The sequence below is a fragment of the Corythoichthys intestinalis genome, chromosome 10 (assembly GCF_030265065.1).
Source record: "Corythoichthys intestinalis isolate RoL2023-P3 chromosome 10, ASM3026506v1, whole genome shotgun sequence".
NCBI lineage: Eukaryota > Metazoa > Chordata > Actinopteri > Syngnathiformes > Syngnathidae > Corythoichthys > Corythoichthys intestinalis.
Window position 1 is genome coordinate 40,513,951 of NC_080404.1, and position 22,128 is coordinate 40,536,078.

A 22,128-nucleotide genomic window follows, 5' to 3' on the forward strand; every position below is an offset into this window, starting at 1 on the left:
CACAGACCTTAAAACTTTTCTGTTGAACTTAAACTGGCTTTCTTATCATTTTCATGAATGTGACAATAAAAAAAGCCTTTGTTGAGATTATGTTTAAAGGCACCTTTATGCAATCAGGCAGTCATTTTCCTAAAATTTGATTATTATTTTATCTAGCCCTTAATAGCTGGACTATACATCCAACGAGCACCACGAGTCGTCATTTAGTTGACTTTTGTTTGCTTTACAACTCTAGTTATACTTGTCTTTCCTGGTGTGAACCTGCTGAGGTCTTTTTTTTAAACAATCTGCCTCAGTGCTTGTGAATTTATTGCCAAAGAGGACTAAAAGCATGTTATGACGGCACACAGGAGCATGGGGTAGTTTTACAAAGCACTTCACCCACAGGAAGCGGATAATTACAGGCTGCATTATACGCCATAATGTCAAGGCAGAAATAAAGAGACTGTAAAGGACATTTTGAATAAGCCTTGCAGAATGTATGTGAGTACATTTTTTTAATTGCAATTAAGATCTTAGATGTTTTCAATCCAAATATTTTTACATGTCAGTGAGAACATTACTAGCAACCACATTTTGCCTCCTTTTTGCTCTTATATGTGCTCTCATTGATTGTGCAGGTGTATGTAGTCTCTTTGTATTTCTCCCTTTTTGACTGGGGAAAAAAAGAGGTGGGGTTAAACCTGAGCGGCTGTTTTGGCAAGATTAGGCAGTTTTGTTTCAACAAGCTTGATTAAAAGTCATTTCAGATCATATCTTGCATGTCACAGACTTCAATGTCCCCTACCAAGTCCATTTACTGTAAACTACAATTAAAGCAACCGTTTTAATAAGACTCTAACCGAGTAGAAACACAACACTGGCGTGTAACAATGAGCGGTGGGAATTGACTAAAGAACAGCTTGGCTTTTACAAACAGGCAGGGAATTAAGATTACATAGAGGCCCACTTAGTTAACAGTTCTGACAGGGTTATTTGACCATCTGCTTTAATTACCAGGTACCAAGACAATCTCAAGCTAATGCCTCAGTATAAGCAGTACAAAGGTGCAAATTAGTTTCCACTTGACAAAGCAGGGTGTGCCAAGTTGGACTAACGGCATCATCATGCTCCATCAAGTGTTACCTCAATATTCAGCTTGATTATGAATCAAATGCTATGAGTACATAGTGAGTGTGTACTGTTACTCACGCTGTGAGAATGTATGTTGCATAGTATTACATGTGTTCACATGTTGACTTGGAGAGTTTAGCCACCATGGTTGGTATTTGAAAGGCAAAGGTTTATGAAGCCTTGAGGGCAGATTAAACAGCTGTCGTCTCTTCGTGACTTGTACCCCAAATTTATAGCAGAACTTGGTCCGTTTTTCCCGTATATGAGCTCACGCAGACCTCTCTCAGCATGAAACTGTTCCTGTCAAACACACAATTCAGAAGTGCAATATTGTAGCTCCCCTTTAACATCTGCATCACCTCAGCTCAGGTCACGACATGAGAGAAACCTCCAGTATTACTTTTCACCCGTACTCACCTCTAACACAGTGGGTGTTACCTCAGTCAACTAAGCGGCTTTCTTCACCATATATCCAAAGTTTGCCCGATATTCTCTGTTTTCCTGTGGAAAAGAGGGGACTTTGTTGTTTTTAAATCAGGCGCTCATTAGTTGAACAGATGTCTTTTCTTCCAGTGGCTGTCCTTCAGATAAACAGGCCTGAGTGCTGACATCTGATCCCTGCAGCTAACATCCTAACCAAGTGATGGGAGAAATAGTAATCAGACAGGCAATCATGTGGATTACACTAGGGGTGTGACAAAATATCGAAATGGTGATATATCGTGATACTTTGTATCCCAAAAGGTTATCGATATGCTCTTGCAAGAATCGAGGAAAAAAAAAAATAGTTAACTGAGACTTGTTGGTAACCTTTTGCGATACAAAGTATCACGATATATCACCATTTCGATATTTTGTCACACCCCTACTCAGTTAACTCTAAGGCTGCCAGACTTTTGGGGCAGGGGGGGCACAACATGTTGACGACCCCGAAACGCAGTGTCAGCAATAAAATTAACTTATAAGAATATTTATAATAATGAATTGAAAATAAGCTTTTTTTTTTTTTTTTTTTTGTCTCCCATTATTCTTGAGGGGAATTCTAAATCAGGCTGATGGCAGGACAGCTATACTTTTCACCAAGATCATCATCCATTGAATATGGTACGCCCAACGGTCCCGATCCAGGTTTTTGCACGTCCGATCCGATACCGATATTGTTTTGCACTTCCGATCCGATACTGATACTGATAAAGTTAGGGGTGTCAAACGATTCAAATTTTTAATCGAGTTAATTAGAGCTTAAAAATTAATTAACCGCAATTAATTGCAATTCAAACCATCTACATATTTTTCTGTAAATTATTGTTGGAATGGAAAGATAAGACACAAGATTGATATATACATTCAACATACGGTACATAAGTACTGTATTTGTTTATTATAACAATAAATCAACAAGATCGCATTACCATTATTAACATTCTGTTAAAGCGATCCATGGATAGAAAGACTTGTAATTCTTAAAAGATAAATGTTAGTACAAGTTATAGAAATTTTATATTAAAACCCCTCTTAATGTTTTCGTTTTAATAAAATTTGTAAAATTTGCAATTAAAAAATAAACTAGTAGCCCGCCATTGTTGATGCCAATAATTACTTACACATTGCTCATGGGTGCTGAAACCCATAAAATCAGTCGCACCCAAGCGCCATCAGAGGGCAACAATACACCAAAAAACACAAGTAACAAGTGGACATGACACTGTGCTGTCATTTTAATGTTTGAGCGGGGCATGTGCATTTATTGCGTTAGATATTTTAACGTGATTAATTTAAAAAATTAATTACCGCCCGTTAACGCGATAATTTTGACGGCCCTAATTAAAGTTTAAAGTTATTTAGCCTCCTTACTTAGTTGTCCGACTCATGTTGAAAAGGGTTTTAGTACTCTTGATAACAACTAGCTAGCTGAAATAGGTGAGTTTGAATAACACACAATGGTTGGTAACAAGAAACTGACCTGTTTATTCAGTGATAAACACAAAACATTATATATAACAAACAGAAATGGCATATTCAGTCAGTAAAACGTGCAAATAATTTTGTAAACTGACACACTAACAACCTCGGTGGAAAATAAACTATTAACTCAGCATCAGTTCTCTGCTCTTGAATAACTGTACCAAGGCTTTAAAAAATCAGTGCAAATAATACTATTTTAAACCAAAAATGGCTTTTACTCCCCAATCTTCTCCACTCTTTGTTGCTCCATCTCCATCTATTCTACACACTCCCTTCAGCTGTTTGCCCTGGATGCAGTCCCAGCATGCTGGGTATATTTTTTTTTTGACAAAAACAAGCATTTCAAGATGCTCAGGTGACAGCTGACATTTTTGCTGATTAACTTTAAATGTACATTGCAGTCATAGTGTAGGAGATGCCATGGAGGTAAATTGGGTGACTGTAATGCTTGTGTGCTGAAAGTGTGCCGTAAAATACGGACCGGACTTGGGGAAACCAAAGCAAAAATTGGAATGGATTATGTAAATCGGTACGCTGGAAAACCCAATTTAGAAAAAGAAACTGTATCGCAATTTTTCCGTGTCAGCCGATCCGATACCGATGCACATTCAATCAAAACAAAAAGTTGCCTCTATCAAAATATATATTTTCAATTTTAAAAAAAAGTCACTTCAATTAAAAAAATGTGTTTGAATGCAAAAATAAATTTGAAACCCAAAAAAATGCATTTGAAAGCAATTTTTTAAAAAAAATTTTATTTGTCTTTTTTTTTTTTTTTTTTTTTTTTTGATTGAAGTAATGTTGTTTTGTGTTTGGGCCACATTTTGGCTAGGACATTTGTGTGCAGGGATGCAGGGATAGGAAGAATATACCTTCCATAACACAGCGGCAACATGGCTACAAAAACACCCAGTCTTTGTGCTGGCACGAGCTTGGTTCCACAACTGCCTTCATGAAATGTTGTCCCCCCCGTCGTGATGATGGCAGATACATGCGATATTTCCAAATTGTCTTTTTTAAGGGATTTTGATGAGTAATGTTACTCCAGCTCCACTCTTGGTTTGGGTGGAGAAATTCTAAAACAGAAGTTGCGAGCAGACATGCAGAAGTTCCTCAGAAACTTGTCTATTAAGGCACTTGTTGACTTTGGAGCATTTCTTTTTTTAGATTGGATCACTGCCATTTGATTTTGGGGTCGCTTCCGGTTGATATCGGGTCACATCCTGATGATTTTGGGGCATTTCTGAGTCACATCTTGTTGCTTTGGGGCATTTCCGATGCATTTACCGTTGATATCGGGTTACTTCTTGATTTTGGGACATTTTTATGTCACTTTCTACTAATGTCAGGTCACTTCCAGTTGATTATGGAGCATTTTCGTGTCACTTCCTGTTAATAACGAGCAGGGGTCGCGTTAACCGATTATTTTCCGTCGTTGACCGATTTTTTAAAACGGTGACGGAAAAAACTGAAGTCCATCCGTCATTTAGACCGGTTGCAATTCACACCCCAGACCACAGGGTGGCGAGTGAGCATATTAATTAGCTATTGTCTCTCTTGATGCATGACGTCGTTGGCCTTACTTTGAAAAAATGTCAAGGCAACTGAGTGTCCGAAGTTTCTTCAAAAAGCCCCAAAACGACGATGGTGTTGTTAAAAGAGGTGAAAAAACAGGGACTGCACAAGCGGGTACGCAATTCAACTCCATGCGCACCAGGAGGAAAGTGTGAGACTACGTTCAGGCCACAGCAGGTGAACTGTTCATTGTTCCATATGCTATACTGTATATGGTAGGCTACCTACGTACTGGGGCCACAGTCAGCTGTTTTTGTCACTGCGGAGAAAAAGTTACATATTCATCTGCTTGATGTGTGATGGCACGGTGTGGATTCTCTGTTAAGCTTGTTCGGACAGAATATTAATTTAAAATGAATGAAAACTAAATACTATTGAATATGTTGAAGCGGTATGCAATGTTAAGAGTCTTGTTAGCTGTAGGCGCACTATCCTAGACCCCTCACTATCCACTCGCGGGGGCCTGCGCTTGGCAGTGACGTTCCTTATTCTCGCTATATGGTTATACAACTTTAACATTTGTTAATAATACGCTCTGTGTGTAGTATCATCCATCACTTTTCCTTTTTAAATGGGCACTTATAAGCGAACACAAGAAGTAACAACGGGAACATTTTTAAATAGGCATTTCACGGGAGAGCATTTCGACTCTTCGGCCAATCATATAGCGAGAGCGAGTGGATAGTGAGGGGACCGCGCGCGGCTCTGAAAGGCTCAAACACACTAGAAATGTCAACGTCGCGTCATCGATCCCGCCGCGATAACACACCAGTGACGCTCGGCGTCAATTTCCAGAGGATGCGTTTCACGAGCAGCGCGTCTGTGGAGCGGCTCGATCGGTTCACGCGAGGATTGCAAGATCGCGCAAGAATAGCGGGTATTAAAAGGTAATAAAACAACAACACTTTGCCTTTCAGACCCCGCGTATTGGCCAGCTTTCTTTTTGAAAGAAAGAAGAAAAAAAGTCATGTGCTAAAGCAAAAAGCAATCCCAATAACAAAGATTTTAACATTTTTTTTCTTATGAACATTTTTCTAAGCTTTATTGATGTTTTTTTCTCAAGTTAAAGCACCACACAGGAATTAATTTAATTGTGTAGCAGGATTTGTGTATTATTCGTAGTAATTGCAGGTGTTTTAGCTCATTTCAGTTTATTTTATTTATATAGTAAGTTACGATTGCATATCATTTTGAAAATCGACCGGATCCACCGTATTTTTACACGAGTGACTTCCGGCCTGCCCGATCCTACCTAGTAGCATTGACGCAGGGGTGCCGCGTCTCGCGTCAAAAAACAAACTCTGCTGTTCTTTTCGCGTGCGTCGCGTTTAGCGCTTCTGGGACGCACGCGGACGCACTGCGACTGGTGTGCATTGGCTGATTGACTTTAACGGCCGCGTTTCGAAGCGTAATCGCGGCGAGATCGTTGACGCGACGTTCACGTTGCTGGTGTGTTTGAGCCTTAAGTGTCTCTGTCACTTGACTGTCGTAGCTGGTGTAGGCGCTTGAACCTACACCGGTAACGCGCTCGGTCAAATGGACACACAAGTACGGAAGGTGAATTATGCCAAACAAAGGGTCACCACAATGTCATTATCATCATTTTAAAAATTTAAGTGACGGGTAAAAATAGATTATGACCGGATTTTTATGACCCTGTCAGTCAAAATGACAGACAACGAAAAAGTCTAGCGCAACCTCTGATAACGAGTCACTTCCCACTGATTTTAGGACATTCATGGGTCCTGTCCTGTTTTATTAATTAGACGACATTACCCACACCAACACTGATTAGGTACCAATGTGCAATGTGTTCCCTATTTAGGGGCCGTTTACATGGTGACTCTCCGAGAATACGAAAAATTTCAAATTTGCATTTATATGGGCCCATCTCCATTTGAACAATGTCGAAATTCCACATGAAAACGATGTACTATTCATTAAGCTTGAGAACGATAAACCGATACGACCGGATATCCGGTTTTACAGGTGAGAGATACAGCTGTATCGATAATAAAGTTACCATTCGACAGTAATTAGCCATTAAATATTCAATGAACCGATAGTAGAGTTAATAGAATTCGGCTATCGCGAGCACAAGAATCGGCTTCTAATGCCTAGTTCAATGCATTGCTTAATTGTGATAATAATTTAGCTTTTACCTCACATGCTGCGCTTGATTCATTCACCACACAGCGCACTTAGATTGTGACCGCCGTCGTGGTTGCCTCAACTTCCCATTCATTTCGGCAGAACCGCTAGTAGTCACTGTCATTACCCGATCGTCACGGGCGCGTCATAAAAACGCGAGAGCTAACAAAACCACTGTAACGCACACTCCGTTTTCTTCACAGCCCAAAACGAAACTAGTCGTGGCAACAAAGCAACATGCTAAAACAATGGACAGTTTGCGCACCACGCCAGCGACGTGCAGCGATTGGTTTTCAATGCACCCAGGAAAACAAAAGTCGGAATTCAAAGTGACGAAGGCAGCCAGATCTGTTCGCATGGGACAGAGCTAGTATGAAGCGGTACAGAGATCGTGACTTTTTAACCCTAAAAATTAACCCACTACAATGGTGGAAAGGACTGCATATTGTTTCCACGAAACGCAGTATACTTAAACATGAACATGTGGATCAGTTGATCTTCCTCAAGAAAAATCTGCCCTTCAAAAAAGATATAGACAGTGATGAGGAATAAAAAAATGTGGAAAGCACAGGCATACGTGAATGACTTTGCTGTGTATAAGGTTAAAGTAAGGATTATAGACCTGTCTGTCTAAAATGCCATGTTTTTATTCCCCCAGTTGTACCAGTGGTAAAGCATAATTTATTATTTTTATTTATGATAACACGAGCAGGTTTATTTGTTTTTTCTAGAGCTGCTGCATATAATTAATATCTTTTGTTTGTAAGATGTTTATGTTGAAAGTTTGCACTTAAATTACTTACCTATTGTGTTCAAAACACCAGGAAATACAGTAATTAAATTACTGCACTTTATTGTTGTCTGTCACTGGCGTTATATTTTATTATCAATCCCAGCCAACAAAATGACGGTCATATCGTAAGCTCTATTTTTTTTTCCATAAAAAAATAAAACATAACATTGGTATGAAATTTTGTTGTTTAATTTAATCTTTAATCTTTTTTTATATGTTTAAAATACTGTACGAACACACACAACAAATGTTTACTATCGTATCGTTTTCACTCTGTATCGAACTGTATCCTTCTTAAACTGTATCAAATCGTATCGAATTGCTCGGCCTTAAAAATATCGTTTTTTTAATCGAATCGTAACCTGTGTATCTAGAAACATTTCGGATCGGCTTCTTGCCAGAGATTCCCAACCCCACTATTCTTGCCAGGCCCTTGGGGGCAGTGCAGCTTTACAAGGCTACAGCGAATGATGCACTTTGACCCCAACAAGCTCCTCAGCCCGGAAAAAAATATGCCCGCCCACTTGAAGCAATGGCATTTTTCTTTTGTTCAAAAAGGCACAAAATAGAAACATTCAACATATTTAATTTAAAAACATTGTTAAAACAGTAAATAAAAGCCGACATTCCGCCATATTTGCTGTTTTTAATGTTTAGTAACACCGCTGCGCACACCCAATGTGACGTGTACGAGTGCTGACGTTATCGGCGCGGTCTCGCGCCGCGGGAGCTTTTGATATTCATACGGAGCAAGCCCCCCTCAATCCCCCGCAATCGAATTCTTCCACTTTGGAGTCAGGATTCAGAATTTTCTTCACCTTTCGTCTTCGCCGACACCAGGGCCGGCCCAGCCTATACGCAGAAGATGCAGCTGCTTAGGGCCCCTGACCAATAGGTGGCCCCCAATCTGGCAATTGTTTAATTTATATTCTATTTTCTTTACTACAGTTTGCTTTATTTGACTTTTGTGAGTTTTGATACTTGATTACAAGCTTAAAAAAATAAAAGTTCTTCCATAGCGTCTTTATTTCCTCTTTTAGAAAAAGGTTTGGCGCTATCTACTGTAAGTACTGACAATCATTTGGGGTGAGAAGTTTGAAGTATGCAGTGCAACAAAATCTGATTAATATACAAAATATGGACGTATGGCTTGGATTGCATGTATGCGTTTCACAGTACACTGTGACAAAATGTTGGGCCAAAAATATGGACCCCTTTGCATTATTTTGCATTGGGCCCCCAAATGGCCTGAGCCGGCCCTGGCCGACACCATATGGACGCGAGGCGAGTCCGCTACTCAGTCATTGCGTCTTTGTGTCGCAGAGTCGCCATGTAAACTGCCCCTTAGATGGTTGCCTGGGATTGACAATGATGAAAGTACAACTTATTTGAAATATTTCAGTTCCATTGATAGCGCTAGACTTCCAATCCATTTTGACTGGGAGGGGCGAGTTAGTGCCGTCAATGGCAGCCTATGAGTTAATTTAACACTTTGAAATGCGACTGCTCATCAGCCGTCTGAGTCCCCCCCCCCAAAAAAAAAAAAATCAAAGGAGGTTGGCTTCATTTCTTGGCAAATGCTTTTTCGTGGAAGCTGAACGTGTGGCATTGAGAGCCCTTCCTGCAGGAACACGGTGTTCTGACTGCGCCTCAACCCAGGCAATAACTGTCATTAATTAAGCTGATAAATTACATCCAAAACAATGCCATGTTTAAATGGTTCAATTTAGCTCCAATTCTAAATGAGATATTACATCAAAAGCCAGCTGTTTCTCTCTGTTAGCCTATTTAGAGTGGCACAGTGCCTTGCTGAAAGCATTTTAAAGGTTACGATTTCCTCAGATGATAACGCGGTACCTTTTAATGAAATTCTAATTAGTAATTTCATGGACTTTGTTAGCAACCGTATCTGATTAGCGCACATTTTCACAGCCCACTTTAATTAGGCACACTCACTGCATGTACAGTTTCAAACATTCCTCATTTGAAGAAGTAGCGCGTCTAAAATGCACTTTGTAAACAAAAATGTCGATGAGACTGAATTTGATTATTTTTCCAGCCCAGACATTGTGAGCACATTTCTTGCCGTTTTGTTTTTTAATAGGAGAGTAAAATTGCTTGACGTTTGCCTTATATTTGCTCGACTAAATGCGTGTGCAGTAATTTCAGCACAGCTATGTATGAGGAAATGATCAAGTATTTAGGTAATCTTCACAATGTAATGACGTTACATGTTTTCCCAGTAGATTGCATGTCTCCTGTCCCATTGTGTCACAGTCAATTACACACCACGGCTCTGCTGAAGCTTAGTGACTGTTGACCAAAGCACCCTAAAAAGACATAATCTGATTTCACTTCCCTTCAAATCATTTCCCACATTTAAATCTAATCCTGGTTTTACAATATGAACCCTGACCTTGAATATCAACTTGACTGCATTTGGTATTTCATGTTCTTTGGAGCTCAGTGTGGTAGTCTTCACCTTCACGGAGAAGACTGCTTTTGACACAACCTTCACCCAGCCGCCTCACACCGGGCCCCTGTGGACCCCGTAAGGTCCCTAACCACACAAGTCTTACTACGGTGGCGAAACTGTTTCAGTATGAGTGACATCCCAGTCAGTGTGTTGGGGTGAACGGTTTTAAACATGCACAAAGCGTGACAGACCACCTTGGCCCGACCTCCTTTGCCCCATCCCTCCTTTTAAAACACAGAGTCCACCCTGTCAAGTCACATGTCGGAGCCGTAATTTAGACTAATAATTACCAGACATCACCACAATGAAACATCAGTGTCTGAACTTCTTTGGACCAAACTGAATTTTAATACATTTGGAAAAGGTTGGCCGGAGGCAGAAACCCCGCTGCCTGAGAAAGTCAACGCACATGTGGAAGCACTTTGGAAAGTGATAAATGATTTGAAATCCACAACGTCCCCGAAAATGGAAATTAGGCCGAACAGGTGTTAAATGGGAACCACTGGTCCATTTTAAACGGGAGGAGGAGGCTTGTGAGGCCAGATGTTACGGGGGTGGGCACAAAATGAGGAGGGCGTTTCTGGGCGCTCATGACCTGGGGTGTGTGTGATGTTTGGAGCCCCCATGTGACCGACCTCCCCTACGAGACATAACGGATCACTTGTGTCAGCTGTCCAGTCCCGCCATCTCTCTCTATTGTATAAAAAAGGGGTCTCAAACATGTGGCTCAAGGGGCATTTGCGGCCCCTAACTCATTGGTTGCCATTGACGACTATGGACAATTCATTTATATTGGGAGGACTGGCTGTGAATGCTCATTTTTCAAAGCCTTTGTATGGAACCCCAAAAGGGTCCAAATTAAATAACATTTTGAAATAAATACAATTTTGATAAATAACAGACAAATTGTATAATATGGCCCTTAAATTGTAAATAATGTAATACTATTACGAAAAAGATTTTACAAGATAAAAAGCGTTTTTCACAAAGTACCATATTGACCCGAATATAAGACGGTGTTTTTTGCATTGAAATAAGACTGAAAAAGTGGGGGTCGTCTTATATTCGCGGTCTAGACATTATACCCATTCACGACGCTAGATGGCGCCAGATATCATTGAAGCGATGTTCTGTCATGACAGCTCTCAGGTACTCTCCCCATTCACGATGCTAGATGGCGCCAGATATCATTGAAGCGATGTTCTGTCATGACAGATCTCAGCTTCTCTCAAGTTTAACCAGTTTGCATTATTTTATTGCAATGTTTTTCCTTATTCAGATTTGTTTCAAGACTACAGTTACAGTAGACTTTGCTTTGATGGTTAATGCAGTTTTTCCAATTTTGTTGTTTTATCACAATAGATTGGTTTATTAGCATTTCAAAAACCAGAAGCCATTCATTTACGAATGTGATTGTACTTGAGTTTACATATTTAAATGTTCAAATATTAAGATTTGAATGAGGCAAAATAATATGCTTTTTCTCTCAAACACAGTATATTGTTATAATCATTTTTTTTCGGCTGTACGGTAATTATTTACTGTATAAAAATTAATTTGGTGTTCAAAAAGTTCAAAGTTCAAACTTGAGTCTTGAAAAAGGGGGTCGTCTTATAATCAGGGCCGTCTTATATTCGGGCCAATACGATAGTTTTTTTTAATTTCATAATAGCATTTTCCACAATAGCCTTTTTATTTCATGCCGTTTTTCAGCACAATGAGATTTTACAAGACAAAAAGAGTTTTTCATAAAGTAATTTTTTTCATCATATCCTTTTCCACAATGCCCTTTTCATTTCATAATGTCGTTTTTCAGCACAATTAATTGTCTTCTGTCAATGAAATACATAAGACTGACTCAGTTAAAGCAACACTTTGTAACTTTTCAGTTTGGTCAATTTTAGTCACGCTGGTGGATAAAAGCGGTAGTGTTTTGCCTTAAGGAAGACAGCGTTTTCCATGAGGACCAGTGCACACCTGTACAGTGTCGTAAAATTTTTCTGTATCCAGTGGATGTGTGAAGGATGAATAGTAATAAGGTAATAAATCCATTTGTGGCTAAAGAACAGCATATGACGGTTAGCAACCCTGTGGCTTGGTGTGGCTAACCCCTCTACCCCACCCGAACTCGTCAGTGCTGACAGGTTTGTCACATCAGCAAGTGAAAGCCAAGCCAATGTTTATTCTGTAGCCTGCATTTTTTCCCTCCTCAGAAAAAAACTTTTTGTCTCTTTTGTTGCTGTTCATTCTCTGCAGAATTCGCGCGAAAGCGTTTGGATCGACTTCCGTCTTTACAATGAATGGGGAAAAGAGGAAGTGACGTATGCCGTAAAGCAGTCAGCACATTTTTTTTTTTTTTTTGTGAGTGGCAGGGTTCCTGCCAACATCCTCAAAGTTAATTAGTGCCGGTGAAAACGATACAGACCTGCTCAAGATATAAAAGTGGTGTCATTCAACTAGTTGTCAGTCGACATATTATCACAAATATTATGAAAATATTTTGTATAGGTTGAAGAGTTACCTAGCGTTGCTTTAAGTGATTGGCTGGATCGTGGAGTCTGGTCGTTAACATTCTGTAGCGTCGATGAACTGTTAGGTAAACTAACTAAACTAAACTAAACTAAACTACATTACTATTCAACCGGTCCGCAACTTCTCTGAGTAACTCTGAAAGTTACGCTACCAAATGCTAACACAGCTAGCTAGGTTCAACGATCCAGCCGATAGAGGTAAGATCAGGTCTAAAAAATCCTGCCCGACCCGACCCAGGCTCGCAGGTGTTAAAGCCCGGCCGAACCCAACCCGAACATCATAATTGACATTTGGGGCCTGACTGGTTTGGGATCGGGTTCAGACTTGGGCTTAAGATCTTACCTCAACTCGAGGTGCCAGTCTTTCTGCTCTCATATGAGAGCAAAGCGCCACATTCATTACATTCAGCGAAGCCGACACAGGTTTCTGTAGGATCTTCAACAATCAATTTGAAGCCTTTCCACACCCCACTCTTACCGGTGTGTGTTTGTCTTTTCAATTCCCCGTCTTTAGTTTGTTTTTAACTTCTTGCCATTTCATATCAAAATACCAGGTCAAAAATACTGTATGTAATGGATGCAGAGGGGAAGATTAAAAATAGGGCGAGGCCACGGCGTTCACGTGCGCAGGGCATGCTATGGCTCTGCGGCCCCTTTTTGCAATTACCATACTTTCTCTGTTTTATCCAAATTACTTATTTCATAACAAGTATTCCTTAGTGTAACATCCATACATCCTTTTAGTCTACATAATATATAAATGTATATATTCATTAAAAAAGTTAGCGAGAGAGAAGCCCAGCCCGACCCAACCCGAATGCAATAATTAACATTTTGGGCCCAACCCGGCCCTTAATTTCAGACTCGGGATTAAGAATTTACCTCTACCAGCTAATCACTTAACTGACTCCGCCTTATGTATTTGATTGACAGCACAGGCTTCACTGTGCTGGAAAATGACATTATTAATATTACGTCCCAAGGACGGCTCACGAAGGGGGTAACATAAAACAAGCCACACAAGTTTACAAGTGGACACAAATTTATCCACAATAATCAAACTCGCAATGAATATATACAAAATGCGGAAGAAGCGCGGTTTCAGGGTAAACCCAGGCCAAAACAACAAGCAAAAGGAACTACACTTAAACCCCACCCGCTAGCTAAACCCTGATCGTAAAAAAAGAAAGAACAAAAAGACAGCCACTACTCTAAACAAAACAGGAGAAAATGGGTTGAACAGAAATGGCGGCTTACCCCTACTGCTTCAGTGCTCTTATTTACAGTGGTGAACAAAAACAATCCAATAACAAATAAACACAAAAGACCTCACCGAAAAAGCGGGAGTGTATCAAACTAGCGATCAAAGCACACAAGACTGAATGGCGAGCAAACAGCTGGCGAGGAGGACCGCGGCATGAATGCTGTCAAATGCGACCTCCCAGAGCGTTGACAGCGGCAGATTTAAAAAGCTTGGCGCCTTTTCGTCGTGGCCAATCAGCGGCGACGTTGTCTGTCCGTCTGGCGTTGATCAGCTTACGTCACATTGGGAGGGGAGGCAGCCAGCTGGCGGAGGTGACGATCAGCTGACTGAAAGAGTCTCAAAAAACAATAATTAAACGGCCAGGCCCTCACAATTAAATAAAAAGGCCATTGTTGAAAAAGATATTTAAAAAATTACTTTGTGGAAAAAAAAGCTTTTTATCTTGTAAAATCTTTTTCATAATATTATTACCTTATGTTACAATTTAAGAGCCATATTACCCAATTCGTCTATTATTCATGAAAATGGTACCCTTTTGGGTTCCATACCATTGGCGGCGAAAGATCACTGTCAGCCCTCCCAGTCAAAATGGACTGGAAGTCTTGCACCGTTTTTTAAAATTTCTGTTTTATAATCACTTACAGAACAAGCTAGCATAGCTCAGGCTAACAGTTCTCAAAGATTTTATTTTAACTGCTTAGTTAATACTTATGTTTTTATCTTTAAAAAAAAGAAAAACATACCCAATATTATTCTTTTGATGCTAATAGGTCTGACATTTATTGAGGTCTTTGGGATCCCACCAAACACAATATATTCAAGCACCCAATTGCAAAAGAGATAGAGATCTAAATGACATAATTACAATGTGATTGGAGCTATCTTTAACATAGAGAAGGGAACTGATTTTAAATTCATATTGAGTCAAAATATGGCCGAGTATTACAGCCATTGCAGGAGAAAAATACTGAATGCTTCTTTCTACCGTTCCTAGAAATTCCGGTAAAAGGGTGCAAGGCCTGAAGCAAAATGACCCAGTTGGAGCCATTCCAAACAGGATAAGTCATTTACATTGTGAAATACACGAATAAAAGGGTTGCAAATTGTGGAGCAAAATAAGGCAAGTGAGCAAAAGTAACATGGAATCGGGTTTCTTTGACAGCGTAGTCCCTGACGTAGCCTCTATTCTATTTCATTTCCATTCTCGCACATTGACACACAGCAATACAATGCAATACAAGGTTTGCAAGACTTTTCTGGATGAATTGCTTCTTCCCTTTCAGCTTGTCAATCTAACTCATAGTGCAGATCTCATGGAAACTTTCTCAGACCGGGCTCAATCGTCCACTTGTTTTCACACCAACTCTCAAATTGTTTTGTCACAGCTGTCAAAACACGAGGCGTCAACATCGGGTACGTCTGCACTTTTGATTGATGTCGATGTGTTCTATATTGCTGAAATCTACTAGGGCAGTTCGAATGATACTGGTCTAGCAAATAGACAGATGCTGGTATTTATAAAAATATAGTCTTCACAGTAATAGCGCGACACATCGCCCAGATGGAGCTTAATCCAATCTATACATCAACATATGTTAACTATTTCATTAACCTTGCTGGACAAAGCATGGCGAGGGAACGTGGGGAGTCTGCATTGTTTTGACGTGACACTGCTGCATGGGAGTTTAATTAGCTGTTCCATTAATAACACTGCAAACTCATTTGGAAGAACCTGTCCTCTTTAAACCATAGGAACAAAGAGTAGGAGAGTGGAAATCAATCTCAGCTTTGTGCCTGAGCCACTGACCCGTTCACGCTTTGAAGATTGCTGCTGCAAAAAAAGCATCTGAGAAGTTATTTAACTACAAACAGAGCCTACCTTCCCCATTCCAGCTGCATAATCAGGCATAATAAGTGACTGCAAAGGTCCACTTAATGTATTTCTAACACTGGAGACCTGCTAATCCTGTCAGGGGGAATGAGATGGAGGGGGAAACCGTGCAGAAGCCAAGCCATGGAGCTGAGCATTTAACTCCATAACCATGCAGGCAAATGCCTGGGCGCCTTTCACACAAAAAGAGAAAGAGAGGGGAGAATAAGTCCAGCTTCGTATTGCAACACAAAGTCGAGATCCATTTTTCCGCTTTAGTGCCCATCGAGGAACAGTGAGACTAACAACAACAGTAGCCGTAGCTGTAACAGCCCGTCTCAACAGTCTGAGTCCTCATAAACCCACGCCATTATCGCTGTGTTTATGGGCCTTTAAACGCACTGCTTCTTAGATCAACCTCCTCGCTATCCTCCGACAAAACATGTCATGCTCCTTTAATGTTTATTTACAGCAGGCATCTCATGTAAAAACCTGATGATTCTTTGCGTTGTTAAAGTGACCGACATAATATAAATCGCCTTCATGCTATACTGCCGTACATTGTCGGTGCTAGACATCCAATGCATTTTGACTGAGAGGGCTCATTTGCTCAGTCTACCGTAATTTCCCGAATATAAGGCGAACCCGTGTATAACGCGCACCCCAAATTTACTTGTAAAATCTAGGGAAAATTATTGTACCCGTTTATAACGCGCACCCTAATTTTAGCACCAATAAATAGAAGAATACAAGAAAACAGAGCTTGTGTACAGATACAGAAATGTCATTTTACTGACTGGTGAAACACAGCACAAATATAGCACATTGGTAGTTCAAAACATTACCATAAACTGACAATATTTACGGTAATAATATGATTTGACAACTTCTCCAACTTACCAGAATCTACGAGAAAACAAAACGGATGTGACTTTTCTTTTAAAGGCTGCTGTATAACTTGCTTGTTTCATCATGATGAATAAACAGGGCCGGCCCAGCCTATACGCAGACTATGCAGTTGCTTAGGGCCCCTAACCACTAGGGGGCCCCCAATCTGGCAATTGTTTTATTTTTATTCTATTTTGTTTATTACAGTTTGCTTTATTTGACTTTTGTGAGTTTTGATACTTGATTACAAGCTTAAAAAAAATAAAAATTCTTCCTTAACTTCTTCTTTCCACTTTTAGAAAAAGGTTTGGCACTATCTACTGTAACTACTGACAATCATTTGGGGTGAGAAGTATGAAGTATGCAGTGCAACAAAATATGGACGTATGGGTTGGATTGCATGTATGGGTTTCACAGTACACTGTGACGAAATGGTGGGCCAAAAATATGTGCCTCTTTGCATTATTTTGCTTAGGGCCCCCAAATGGACTGGGCCGGCCCTGTGAATAAAGGTTTCTTCCATGGATTGATACGGTAAAATGAAAGTGAGAACGTAAGTTGGAAATCCATGAGAGCTCATCGCTGTCAACACGACAGTAACAATAGGAACTATTGTTATTTGGGTTTGAGTTTCCCGGGGACAGATATAGTTGACGGACACAGGAAGTGTGTGCTTATGTTTGTTATGGTCCGAGTTGCGGAGCTGCAATAAACGTTGACTCAAATGAGTTCAAGAAACTAAATTCTGTGCTTTACGAAGAGTGAAAAAAGCAGAATTTAACACAGACTAAATCATTCGGCCGATTAGAGTGAAGTATTACCAAAACAAAATGGTGAAGTCACGTACCGTAACGGTCGGCAACGGGTCGCCGCATACGTTTCTTCAACACAACGTGGCTGTGTTAATTTTTAAAAATCGGTTTATATATATATATATATATATTTCTGTCTCCATCAATGTACCCGTTTGTATCGCGCACCATGATTTTACAAGTTGATTTTGGGGAAAAAAAGTGCGCGTTATATTCGGGAAATTACGGTAAATAAAATGGACCTCTAGCGCCGTCAATGGCAATGAATAGGATGGCAGCGAATGATCGTCGAGAGCCGCGAATGGCACTGAATCATAGACTTCACAATCAGTTGACAAGACAGCTCCTACAAACATTGCTCCACGCCTTCCCGTTGGGGGCTAACCCAGGCAGAGCTGATTTGGCTTTCACTGGGATGAACTCAAACACACGCTGTGTTCAAACGCCGGCTTTAGATAGAAAAAGGACAAATGTTTTAGTGCATACAAGCAGGCAGGAGAGTCTCAAGAGTGATTTGGTCGAGGATTCAAGGTAATTATTATATAAAATAGCACCTGCATGCACTTTGAAACATTGTGAAAAAAATTAAATGAATCGGAAAAATGAGCGTAACTTTAACTTGAAATGTTCACGTAAAATGAATGATAACTGCCTGTTTTTTTGCTTTTAACCAAAAATCTAGACTGCTTTACAGAAATTCTGGGGATTTACGCATTTATTCACAAGAACTTTCAACTTGAAAAGCTCTTTGTTTTGTGACGGCCGCCACGTTGGATTACACAATAGCGTGATTTTAGCTTGAAATATTTACATAAAATGAATGATAACTACTCGTTTTTTTTTTTTTTTTTTTGCTTTTAACCAAGAATCTAGACCAGTACTTCTCAAATAATCCCCAGGGCACAGGGTCATGCTGGGGGTGACGCATGTGACCTCGGGGAAACATACTTTTTTGCCATATGAGAATAAAGTGTACTTGTACACCCACTCGGTAGGTGGCAGTGGCGCTCTCATTTTCAGAGTGTGCGCAGTATTTTTGAACAAAATAAGAGCACACAGAAAAGAATACAGTAGGAGACGAGGAAAGACCAGGGTAACGCTTTACCATAAGGGTCCCTTAATTAACATTAGCTAATGCATTTTTAGGCAATAACTCATGTTTAAGTAACATGACAATAATTCATTTAATCCCTCATCTAACATCTATTAATATATTAATTAACATGAGTTAATGCACTAGTTAATGCATTAGTTAATGCATAACCAGACAGTAACTAATAGTTTGGTAAAATTGAAAATATATATAGGCCTACGTTAGATTATAATATATATAATACATTACTTAACATTAATTCACATATACATTAGTGCATTTAAAATGAGAACCATTGCTCCGTGAGTCCTTGGGTGCTGCTAACCTAACCTTAAGTATGGTATTATTTCACGTGAACGTACCTCATAAGTATTACTTAACCTTAATTAACCATTACTGAATGGTTTTTGGACCCTTAAAGTGTAGCATATGTGTCCCTTAACTAACAAATTATAAATGCTTAAGTCCCCCCCCCACCCTCCCCCCTTGACCTTTATTAACCATTACTGAATGCTTTTTGGACCCTTATTGTAAAGTGTAGCACATGTGTCCCTTAACTAAGAAATTATAAATCCTTAAGTTAACAAACCCTAACCCTATATAGGCCCATATATATTTTTATTTTTACTAAACCATTAGTTACCGTCTGGTTATGCATTAACTCATGCATTAGCTAATGCATTAACTCATGTTGATTAATATATTAATAAATGTTAGATAAACAATTATATTAATTATTGTAATGTTACTTAAACATTCGTTATACTTTGTAGTCTAAAAATGCATTAAATAATGTTAATTAAGGGACCCTTATTGCAAAGTGTTACCAAGACCAGTCTGTTTACTGTGTGTAAAAATGTTTTGCAGCCGACAACGGGAAGCCAAATCAATTAAGAGGTCACTTAAAGACATTGATAAGCCGCTTGATTGTTTTCCAGCGAAAACGTGCCGAGTATTGCCAGCAATCGTCCGTCTTTGTCAATGTTACAGCAGTAAACCAGCATGCACTGTTAGCATGCTCAGTGCAAAATAACCCCACACCATAGCAAAGGAGCTGATACTTCCTGCAGCAGAAATAAAAACTGTCCCTCTGTCCAATGACACTGTCGTTTAATTTGAATTTATTATTATTGACTGATTTTATTAAGTTTTATTTTTCAGTTATCAAATGGTCAACAAAGGAACCTTGAGTGTATTTTTACAGTTTGGATGTGACTTTTTTTATTCAGGCAAATTGATGCGCCTTAACTCTTTTCTGTTACAGACAAAACAATGTTAATAAAGTTCTACTTTATTCTAAGTTAATTTATATTACCCTTTCCCTTTAATAAAAAAAAAAAAAAAAACTTAAACTTACTTAAAATAATAATTTCAGAGACAAATGCTACGATTTACAGTGGCGGCAGAGAGTTGGGGGGGCAAACGTTTATGTCTTCGTAGGGGTGGAGGGCGTAACAGAAAATAATTTAGAAGCACTGATCTGGCCTGTTCTATGTTTATAGAAATTCCGGGAAATACACATTTATTTACAAGAATTTTCAACTTAAAAAGGTCTTTGTTTTGTGACAGCCGCCATGTTGTATCCATACACAGTAGCGTAACTTTGCATTCAAATGATCAGGTAATTTTCGGCCAACTGCCCGTTTTTTTGGCTGATGCGTTAGGGATATCAGAATTCAACCTAAATAAGTTGTGCTTGTATATAGAAAAATGCAGATTTGCTTTTGTTGAGTAAAATTAAGATGACTCTGCATGCCTTCCTCATGTATTAAGTTTCTGATGTGAAAATTGAGTGATGTATTAGGTGTTGAAAACCTCCACTAAAAAAAAAAAAAAAAAAAAAAAAAAAAGTTGCTATTTTGGGCAAAAAAATATGATACTGTATGTTAAATATTGCTATTGATCCTGAAAATATAGGTGATTATCCATGCATTTGGTGACTTTTGTGCATCAGCGTAAAATTTGAGAATTTAAAGCCATTTTAAGTTCTGTTATACTTGTATAAAAAATAATCAGGATTTTATTACGGAACACTTTAAATTTTTTGATGTCGCTGCTTATGGAGACTCATTTTGCCTGGGGGGGTGCCTGTTTTCGTTTTAGTTCGCTAGCGCTTTGGTTTTGAAAATATTTGAATTTTCAGTTTTTAAAAATAGGCTTCCTATGGATCCGCCCCAAGCCCCGTGTCCTGTCAATTGATAGTGAAGTCTACGACTTAATTGTGATTGTACAGTACAAAACCGTGAACTAATTTCCAACCTCAGAAATAGGATGTCTCCTGATAATAGAAGCATTAAAACAAAAATAAATAAATGAACTCCAATCAAAACTCACAGCGAGAGTCATCAGATACCGTATTTTCTCCGGATTTGTTTGCCCAAACACCTTTTGTATTGGTCTTTGAAATTCAGGGAGCCCATTAACAGTTCAAGCATATAATCACATCTCTGTAATGAGGTATTAATTAAGCGAGGGGCATCTATTGGCTCTCTAAATAGCCTCATAAACAACTGACTGGAGATTTGTGATTTTTGACACCATTAAACAAATCAATATTGGGTTTTGCAGACATGCGCTCCGTCTGTCTCTCTGCGCTCTTTGCCAATCAGCTCTGTGGAATACTAATGAGGGAATTAGCGGCCTCATATTCCGCATGTGTCCCATCAAACAGATCCTTATCAAGTGGGTCTCATTTGCATGGAAGAAGACTCTGCTTTGTAGGTAAAGATTTGACAATATGTCACTCATTATTCAAGCCCAGCCCAACTTATTCTGCCTTCCTTCCACTTGTCTCCTATTTTCCTTCATTAATACCACCAACACACACAAGAACACCCACTAAAGGTTCTTAACCCAATTTCTCATTCTGCAAAGGCATGATATTGTAACGTAATAAACACAGTAATAATTACAGTGTATCACAAAAGTGAGTACTCCCCTCGCATTTCTGCAGATATTTAAGGATATCTTTTCATGGGACAACACTGACAAAATGACACTTTGACACAATGAAAAGTAGTCTGTGTGCAGCTTATATAGTAGAGTTCATTTATTTTCCCCTCGAAATAATTCAAAATATAGCCATTAATATCCAAACCCCTGGCAACAAAAGTGAGTACACCACATAGAAACTACATACATCCCTAAATGTCCAAATTGAGTGTTGCTTGTCATTTTCCCTCCAAAATGTCATGTGACTCGTTACCGGAGTGCTGTCAGCATTGCTGCAGAGATTAAAGAGGTGGGGGATCAGCCCATTAGTGCTCAGACCATACGCCGCACTCTACATCAAATTTGTGTGCATGGCTGTCACCCCAGGAGGAAGCCTCTTCTGAGGACGGTACACAAGAAAGCCCGCAAACAGTTTGCTGAAGACATGTCAACAAAGCACATGGATTACTGGAACCATGTCCTATGGTCTGATGAGATGGGCGGGCTTGTCATGCGTCATGAGTCATGCGACTCAGACAGCGGCGATACAATGAAAATCACATTATAATGTTAATAATGTTATAATGTTAATGTTGTAGTGTAATTGTTATTAACCTGGGTTCGATCGAACGCCAGGGGTTCAGTGAGTAAGTCTTAGGGGTTCGG

The 22,128-nt window shown here is 39.5% G+C and overlaps 1 long non-coding RNA gene across 2 annotated transcripts; it reads right to left on the reverse strand.

Moving 5' to 3' along the window:
* Positions 1-552: 552 nt before the first annotated feature.
* Positions 553-16,676, reverse strand: LOC130923143 (uncharacterized). Of its 2 annotated transcripts, XR_009064656.1 has the most exons (4): positions 16,639-16,676; positions 15,748-15,932; positions 1,531-1,614; positions 553-1,413 (listed from the first exon to the last, which is right to left on the reverse strand). It is a non-coding gene; the product is annotated as an uncharacterized LOC130923143 (long non-coding RNA). The 2 variants fall into 2 exon arrangements; XR_009064655.1 differs by having other exon boundaries at positions 15,748-16,659.
* Positions 16,677-22,128: the final 5,452 nt, after the last annotated feature.